This window comes from Rhipicephalus sanguineus, chromosome 3 (genome assembly GCF_013339695.2).
Source record: "Rhipicephalus sanguineus isolate Rsan-2018 chromosome 3, BIME_Rsan_1.4, whole genome shotgun sequence".
In the NCBI taxonomy this organism is placed as follows: Eukaryota; Metazoa; Arthropoda; class Arachnida; order Ixodida; family Ixodidae; genus Rhipicephalus; species Rhipicephalus sanguineus.
In genome coordinates this window covers 39,218,139-39,227,100 of record NC_051178.1, presented here as the reverse complement: position 1 = coordinate 39,227,100, position 8,962 = coordinate 39,218,139, and the positions used below count along the sequence as shown (strand labels likewise).

The 8,962-nt window shown below is 46.2% G+C and overlaps 2 pseudogenes; one reads left to right on the top strand and one right to left on the bottom strand.

Annotated features, from left to right (window-relative positions):
* The first annotated feature begins 4,499 nt into the window (after positions 1-4,499).
* LOC125757808 (uncharacterized) lies at positions 4,500-7,306 on the top strand (annotated as a pseudogene).
* An 8-nt stretch (positions 7,307-7,314) lies between these two features.
* On the bottom strand, positions 7,315-8,563 carry LOC119385399 (uncharacterized; annotated as a pseudogene).
* Between the last annotated feature and the right edge of the window lie 399 nt (positions 8,564-8,962).

Genomic DNA, 8,962 nt, shown 5'->3' with positions numbered 1-8,962 from the left:
GCGCGAAAGAGAAGTCTTCTTCGTCTTGTTCTTCGAGCGCCTTCATGGTGATAATAACGCAGGCAAAACCACATATAGCATAACCAACTGTAGCATGCGGCGCCCGCTCTACGCCGGCGCATGCTCCTTTCTTTTTCGACAGTCGTCAGTCAGTGCGCTTCGATACTAATAACATGAACGAAGAAGACAAGGCAGCGGAGCGGAGGGCTCACAAGGCAGCAGCAACGCGGGCTCGCCGCCAAGACCCTGTGGTGAGAGCTCGCGAGGCCGCAGAGAGACGTGAGCGTCGTGCGGACCCCGAGATACAAGCCCGCGAAGCCGAAGCAGCGCGAAAGCGGCCGCAGGAGAGGTACAGGGGCGGGATGCAGTGGCCAAACGCCGAAAGCGGTCGCTACCTGAGGTTGGTGGCGCGGACGCGCGCTTCAAGCGCGATTTCCTCGACCACACGCTCGGCCACAGCGGCAAGGTGTGCGACCGCTTGTGGTTCGACAACAACCTGGCCACAATCGCTACTATGACAACGTGTCACGTCTTTATATGACAGCAGAGGAATTGCACGGAGCATTCACGGTTCACCCGATTATCTCCGAGCCAGCTCCTCAATCATCATTCACTTCGTGGATATGGCGTGATTTTTTATTTGTGCCTTCTTTCTCATCAGGATCAAAAGAACCCGCCAACTACAGTTGGGAACGAAGATGAACTCTCGTGGCCTTTCTTCGAGCTCATGGACACAGTACGGCCGATCATAACACCGCCGCGGCTGATTGCGTCAGCGCTTGCCGAAGAGAGCACGGAGACCTCAGAGGGCAGAGTGAGCACTTCAATGCTGTAATGTTGTAAATTTATTTAGCCCTTTACCGAAAGTTGCACTGCTTTACCGGATATTTTTCGTTAATTATTAAAAGCGGATCATTGCTTATGACGCCAAGTCAACAAAAAGCCCAGTAACTACCCATTTCATTAAGTATATAATTTTTAGCGTTATAGAGTACACTATTTGTGGAGCAACAATTTTTTTTTACGTTGCAGGACAAAGAAATGAAGTTTTAATGAGACATGTCAGGAAAGTTCAGCAGCGAAATATTGATTGCATGCGTATTAGATATTGTGCAGTTATTTGTGTTATAATTGAAAACGTGTGTTTAGACAGCTTCTTTCATTAACCGTTTTAAATGTAAACAAAGTTAGTTAATTCGGTCTTTGGGGCACAAAAGCAGCTTAGGCTATGCTGCGCCAGTCACAAGATATGAAATAATGGGCAGTGATAAAGTTGCAGTTTTAGAGCTTGCTTTAAAAGTCACCTTCATTAAGAAAGTTTAGCACGTCAGACAACTGTACTAGAGGACGATCTCCTGGAAGCAGAGTAGGATGTAGAGGTATGTGTTGTTTGTATAATTTGCTGAAGTATTTTTGTCTCTGCGTTTCAACGTCGGGGCATGAGATTATGATGTGTATGCGTGTTAACGGTTGTTGGCGTTTTTCTAATGTTGGTTGTTCTTTTTTTGTGAGTAGAAAGTTGTGTGTCAGGTGTGTGTGCCCCAATTCGGAGTCTGCATAAAATAACCTTAACAAAGCGTCCTTGGTGACGACAGGCCTTCCATTCTCCAAGTACAGGCTTTACCAGATGGAGCTTGTTATATGTGCATGAGTCCCACTGTAGCTGCCATTTTCCTAACAGTGGTTGACTAATTGTTCCTTGGCTGTCTTTCAGCGGGATTTTTATTTCTGTGAGTGCTCTGTGGTACTGCCAAAGAGGCGTATTCATCTGCTTTTTCGTAGCCCGGTAACCCAACATGGCTTGGTTCCCAGCAGAAACGGACAGAAATTCCTTCGCTATTAAAAAACACCACGTTTAAAATGTTGCCAAGTAATGGCTCACACTCGGACTTGACATGCAGGGCTTTCAGTGCACTTAACGAGTCCTTGTATATGATTGCTTTCTTGTATTTGCCAGCAATGATTTTCCGAACCGCTTCATATAAGCCGTAAAGTTCAGCTGTAAAAATGGAAATACACTGAGGTACTCTCACACTAAGGGCACTTTCCCCAGTCACGATCCCAATACCCACATGGTTTTTTGTTTTCGAGCCATCTGTGTAAAATTCGGCGTAATCCCTATATTTATCCTGAAGTGCACGAAATTCTTGTATGAGGTGTTCTGATGGGGTGTCTTTTCTTTAGATGGCTTAATGACAAATAGCAGAGCTGCGCCATGTTGAACCATGGCGGTAGTCTTGGTCGTTTTTTTTGCGACATTTAGTGCCTCTTTAGGGATGACATACGCGCGGCAACACTCTTGAAAACGTAAGTGGCTTGATTAGGTTTGGTTTGTTTTTGTAGTGTAAGCGTGACTTAAACTTTGCGGCAATGTCGTAGCAGATGCGTTCAGGTGATGACCTTATTCTTAAAACATAGGACATGGTTAGTAATGCTCGTCGATCACACAATGGAGGCTCGTTGCAGTCTACGTACAGACCTCTTAAGAAAAAACTGCGCAGCAAGACGAGACACGAAGAAAGAACTGACGAAAACGAGCGCAGACTCACAACTAGTTTATTGAAAACCGTGTCAACCTTAAAAAGCCGCAGCAAAGGTGATGTGTCAGAAACAACAACAAAAAAAAAACACGTCAATCCGCGTAGCCAATAAACAACACCGGTCAAAGATTTCAAATTGACGATCACTGCCGCCTAGTCAATGATAGCACGTGGGCCGCAGATAATCGAACTCCTTGTCGGACAAACTGATAGAGGGAGCGCTGACACATCTTTCACCCTTTCCTTTGATCAGTTTGTCCGACAAGGAGTTCGATTATCTGCGGTCCACGTGCTATCATTGACTAGGCGGCAGTGATCGTCAATTTGAAATCTGTGACCGGTGTTGTTTATTGGCTACGCGGATTGACGTGTTTCTTTCGTTGTTTCTGACACATCACCTTTGCTGCGGCTTTTTAAGGTTGACACGGTTTTCAATAAACTAGTTGTGTTGTGAGTCTGCGCTCGTTTTCGTCAGTTCTTTCTTGGTGTCTCGTCCTGCTGCGCAGTTTTTTCTTAAGATGTTCCCGTACCAACTCGCCCAACTTTCAACCCGTGCAACGTAGATACTGTGCACGGGCGATGTCCTGCAAGCGCCATTAGATAAACGCAGACCAAGACTGTGCACAGGGTCTAGACGACTTATGTGTGAATCTCGTGCTGAGCAACAAACAACGCAACTGTAATCTAAAATGCTCAGCACAACGGAACGATAAATACGCAGCAGGCATAGACAATCGTAACCCGAGTGCTTATGGGATAAGACTTAGAAGGTTGAGTGCTCTGTTTGCCTTGATTTTCAGTGTGTTTATGTGAGCCAGAAAGTTAAGTTTTCGGTCAAATGTAATTTCTAGAAATTTATATTCTTGCTTTACCTCCATTTCGATGTTGTTTAGTTTAAGAACTGGGTCAGGGAATATTCCTCTTTTTTGCGTAAAGAGGACAGCCGCAGTTTTTTGGAGGCGAGCCGAAAGAGATGCGGCAAGAAACATGGCACGACGTACGGGAATTGTGCCAAAGGCGTGGTATATGAAATTCCCCTTTCTTGTGGCAACTCCTACATCGGGCAGACCGGGCGATGTATTAATGAACGAGCCAGGGAGCATGAACTGAATTTAATGAAGGACGGCGTGGCACATTTGCCTATGCATTGCAAAACCTGCAAGTGTCAACCACGTTTTAAAGAGATAAAGATTATAGGCAGAAGCAAGTATCAAACTGCGCGTGAGTTGATGGAAGCCTATTACATAAGAAAGAAAGGAGAAAGGTGTATCAGTGATACGTCGGTGACGTTGTATCGATCAGAAAAGATAGCCTAAGGTTGTGTTGAGACTGCGCATGTGTGTATGTTGTATATTTCTTTTTGGGTTTGCGCTCAGTCTGATTCGGTTGGAAGTGCCGCCCGTCCTGTCAGTTTTATGTTTCTTTGCTTTGTGTATGTGCTCTTTCGCGGCTAAAATATGTCAAAACCATTTTGGTTGGCCCATTTCGTAAGCTTATTGATTGTAATTTGGAGTTGTCTCTCACAGGATGAAAGACTGGAGACACGACAGGCGATTTAGAAGATCGTCGACATATACGGAGTGCATTATTATGGGTGATATGGTCTTGTTGATTGAGTTCGTTTTGACTATGAAAAGAGTGGTGCTGAGGATACAACCTTGCTGTACACCATTTTCCTGGACGAATGTTTGTGAGCCCAAACGTACTTGGAATCTTCGATATGTCATGAAATCGGCAAGGAAATTGAGCATTTTCCCACGAATTCCCAGGCTTGCGAGGTCTAGTAAAATTCCGTGTCTCCACGTTGTATCATAAGCTTTTTCTAAATCGAAAAAAGAAACCGCCATACAGTGCTGCTTATAGTTATGTTGCAGTCGCCAGGAGCCTCCACCATCGCGCCGCCTCATCAGCGCCACTGCGGCAACTTGCTCGTTAGCGTCGGGAGAGCAGTTCAATGTGATGCCTTCGCCGAGCGCAGTACCGCTGGTCATAACAGCCGGTTTTCGACCTCTACGCGATATTCAGAACTTTTTCCGAGGTGCAAATATCACGAAGGGTGAACTGCTCTACGAAGCTGGCCATGTGCACGACGTGAAGGAAGAAGTCACCGTAGCTGGCGTCGAAATCACCGGCCGTTGTATTGCACAAACTCGGATAAATGCACCATCGAAGCACGTGAAGCTGACGGTAAGCTTTACATTTTTTGTTACTCTTATGCACTATATGTTCGAAAGTAGTGTCGTAATAACAATTTGTTGTGAGAAGAAAAAAGGCTGGTGTCAAGTATAAAAGGTTCTTTTCATTGGCGAAGCACTTCCGCGTTAGGAGAGTTTTCGCATGACTACACTGTTTTGTCACGAATTATACCTCTATTCTTGCTTGTGTGTGCAGTTATCTCCAGCAGGCAGGCAAGCGATTGGCGCCACATGTGACTGTAGAGCCGGCATCGCCGGCAAGTGCAAACACGCGGCCGCGGTAGCTGTGTTTTTGCAGCGCAGTGAGACCATATCCAAAACAAGTTTGCCGCAGGCTTGGGGTGTACCAAACCAAAAAAAAGGTCTATGGGAAGTACGCGAAGCCAACAAAACCAAAGGAAAAAAAGGTAAGCACTACTCGGAGTGGAAAACACCCACGTTTTGTAGAATTGCTTTTATTCCCTCGGTCGCAGAATATTGCTGCAGCTGCAGTATGCACTAGGTGACAATTTACAAAAATTGTGGGAATCGAGCGCGCGCTTCCCTTTGGCGCCTCGTTCCCCAGCTAGCGCGCGCGTTGGCCCCGCGCGGCTCGAGCGCCGGGAACCGCCGTTAATCGGCAGTACGGCAGACCACGGCGGCAGCGCCAGGCCTCTTTGTCTGGTGCGAGCCATGCGTCAGCTTCCCAGCGCGCGGGCACGCGTCCGGGTATGCCTCGACATGCTCACATGCTCACGCCACCAGGCTAGTTTACGTCACTGCGCAACGCCTCTCTTCATTGGCCGCCAGTGACAACCCCCTTCCCCCTTGAGCTCGCTTCTGTCTCGCGCGGGCTTGCCCGCGTGAGATGCTCTCAGGCTAGCACGAGAGGCTGACGCGCTGCTCTAGCAGGCGGCTTCTCGTTCGTGTGCTCGACCGCTGCCCTTTGTGTGGTAGTCTTAGCGCCGCTGGCAAGCGTACTCGGTCGGTCTTCCCTTGACGGCCTGCAAGCCCGTGACTGTCGTACTGTGCTGCATCTTGGGTTAATAAACCCGTGTTGTTTGTTGACATCCTGCCTCGAGTGCCTTTTCTGCGCCGTGCCGGAGTCGACGAACCCGGCCGTAGCGTCTTTGTTCGCTACGGCAGTGGAGAACGTCGCGTCCCTTGCCGGTCGCCTCGTAGGGTAAGCTTTGTGCTAAACCTATCTCCACAAAATCTAACTGGCTTTCCTTGAACGTGCTTTAGCAATTGAGAAGCTTGGCTCAGATACTGCATCTATTTCGGTAAGCTAGTGTTTTTTGCGGAAAAAAGCTTTGCTGCAAGGAAGCCAAATTAGATTTTTGAAAATTGTCATAAGTTGTAATGCCCTTGTTGTAGTTGGCTTTATGGGACCGCAAGAAATGTCAAACCTGTTGAATTCTGTGCCACATTTCAGCTGTTGTGACAGCCATTCCAGTGGAATATGTTCTCCGCCACTTTGGCGACATGAAACGCGCTGCAAACGACTTGCTCGCAGCAGAGGCATGTGCAAGTGAGTAACATGAAGAACCGATGAAAGCAATTGATAAGATTGAACTTTTCCAGTGGCAGAGAACAAACACGGAGTTTCATTCGTATTCTGTGGGAAAAATGGACAGTGGCAACGTTGTGATAAAGAAGAAAAATTTCGTTGAAAGGTTTTTAGTTTTTCTCGCCCCAAGCTTCTGCACGACACTTTGATAATGAGTATGCTAAAATTGCATTTTGTCCACCGTTTCAGGAGCCGCGCTGGACACATATAAGGCACGGGTCGAAATTTCACCTACTGATGTACCTTCTCTGGCTGAAGCAACTTTGAAGGATAAAGGAAGGTGGAAAGAAGAAAGAGTCCCGCGAATAACAGGGTCCAAGGTGATCTAGGAACATTTGAAACATTTTGTCACGAAACAAATAATTAACTTCTATATTTTCAGGCATACAGGATACTTCCCTGCACGAAGAGTCTTGAAGAGCGCGCTAAGCTCCTGATATCACCGAAAGAATTCAACGGCCCATCCGTGCAATATGGAATTAAAATGGAATCAACCGCACGGGCATCTTTCGAAGAAGAAAACGTCACAGTTTCGTTGTACGGCTTAATACGGTCTGTCCAAAAGAGCCATGGCTTGCTTGTAGCCCAGATGGCATATTCCGGTATGTGAATGAACTTTTAAAGTGCATGTCGACATTACTGAAAGTAACAGAGACAAGATCAATGAAGTGTGATTTTCGTTTTTATTGCATTGTAGGACACAGGATGGCCAAAGGACACTCTTGGAAATCAAGTGCCCATACAGTAGAAGGAATGGGAAATTGAAAGAAGCCCCACCACTTCCATACCTTCTAGAGGGCGAACAGTTAAAGAAAAGACACACATATTATTCACAAATTCAACTGCATTATATGTACTGCAGTTCAAAGAGTGTTGGTTGTATATTTATACTTCGAAAGACACAAAGACACTCAGGATTGTGAGAGATGAGGAGTACTTGGCGGAAGCAATTCCAAAGCTTCGAGATTTTTATTTTACACATTATCTGCCAAACTTGGCGATAACGAGATAGCAATGTTGTGTAGGACAGAATAAAAATGTCGAATGAGAAACGTTTGTGTGGTTTTGTCTGTACTGGGACACCTGCACGAAGGCCATGCCGGACAAAAGTTGAAGGAACTGAGCAATGTCCGTGCCACATCACATCCCCTGTCGTGAACTCGTACAACCACAATTTACATCCAGAATCATCCTTGCATTCCCTGTCTATTCTAACATTTTGGCACATACTAGATGCATTTTGGTCATTAGGAATTGCTGTCATTGCTTGCAAAGATACCTGGACTCACATTTGTGATAACAGCAGCAACATGTACTACGTCGTCGACGTAACCTGTTAGTTCATATGGTATTCTGTGACTAATGATGGAAAAAGTCTTCAGTCGTTGTATAACTCTTTCAACGTGGATTCGAACAGATGCTGTTTCATAGGTTGCATTAACTTCAGATTCAGTGAACTGGGGGCTGGTTGCAAATGGTGGCATAACTAAGGTTGCCCGCTGGCCACCAACACCAGTACGAATACCTGGAAAGCCCTTGTCAGCTAGTACGACGTCACCAGGCTCCAACATTGCTAAAAACTGACCTTCAACTGTTAGTGTAGCATCAGTAGCTCTGCCACCAAATCCTTCAGAGAGGAATGTCATTGCTCCATTTGGTAAAATGCCAATTAAATACTTTAATGTATACTTTTCCTCATATTGTGAATACCAAAGGTTTCTCTCTTCTATTCCTGGCGGCATTTCTGTTTCCAATTCAGTGCAATCGATAATTACCCTGCACATTGGGTAAACAGCGCGAAAACTTGCAGGCATAGTTTTGCGTACTGCGGCACGTGACGGCCAAAATATCCAATCTCTTGTAGCAGTCTTGAGGTTGCTGAGAACAGATTTAGACATTTGAGATGCTGTTGAGCGATGGATGTAAAACAATGCAGCTAAAAAAGAAAAAGGAACACCATGTTTCATCTTGATGAAGAAGAGAAGGAGCTTGTCTTGAAGAGAAAGCTCAGCCACTCTTTGTCTTGAGGAAGGAAGAATACTTAGAAACAGTGCAAAAACTTGAAATGAAACTGATGTGAATGCTTGCAGCGCTGCTTCGTTACTCCCAAGAGCTCAAAAGCCACCGAAGAATGGCATTTTCTGCACTGGACCCACACACTTGTCGGAACCCTTAATGTCGCAAATGGTTCCTTGATCTATAATCGACGCAGTCCGGTGGCGCACATAGCAACTCGCATCACCGCTAGACGTGGTGGACAGGAAGATAAGTTCACCCATGACGCAGGCCCCTCTGTCATTGCGGATGCGTGCATGGAAAAACATTTTTACTGCTTTGAGCGATAAGCAGTTAAATTTAAAGTGCCCTGCTGTAATTGCACGCTTCGTAGCCAGGGCGGGGGGGGGGGGTCACTAGGGGCCCGCCCCTCCGCCCTCCAAATTTTGAAGTACGTGTTTTTACCAATAATAAAGAATAAAAATAGGTGTTTTTTTTTCAAATAGTCAAGGTCAGCAAGTGCCCCCCCCCCCCCCCCGAAAAAAATTCCTGGCTACGGGCCTGTCTCACAGTAGTAACCTCCTTCGTGTTCCAAAAGAAGGTCGCCCTTACTTTGGCAGTGTTTGTTTGAGCTTTGGCGGCTTCGGTGCTTCTGGATGTTTCTAATGACGGAATTGCTTTTC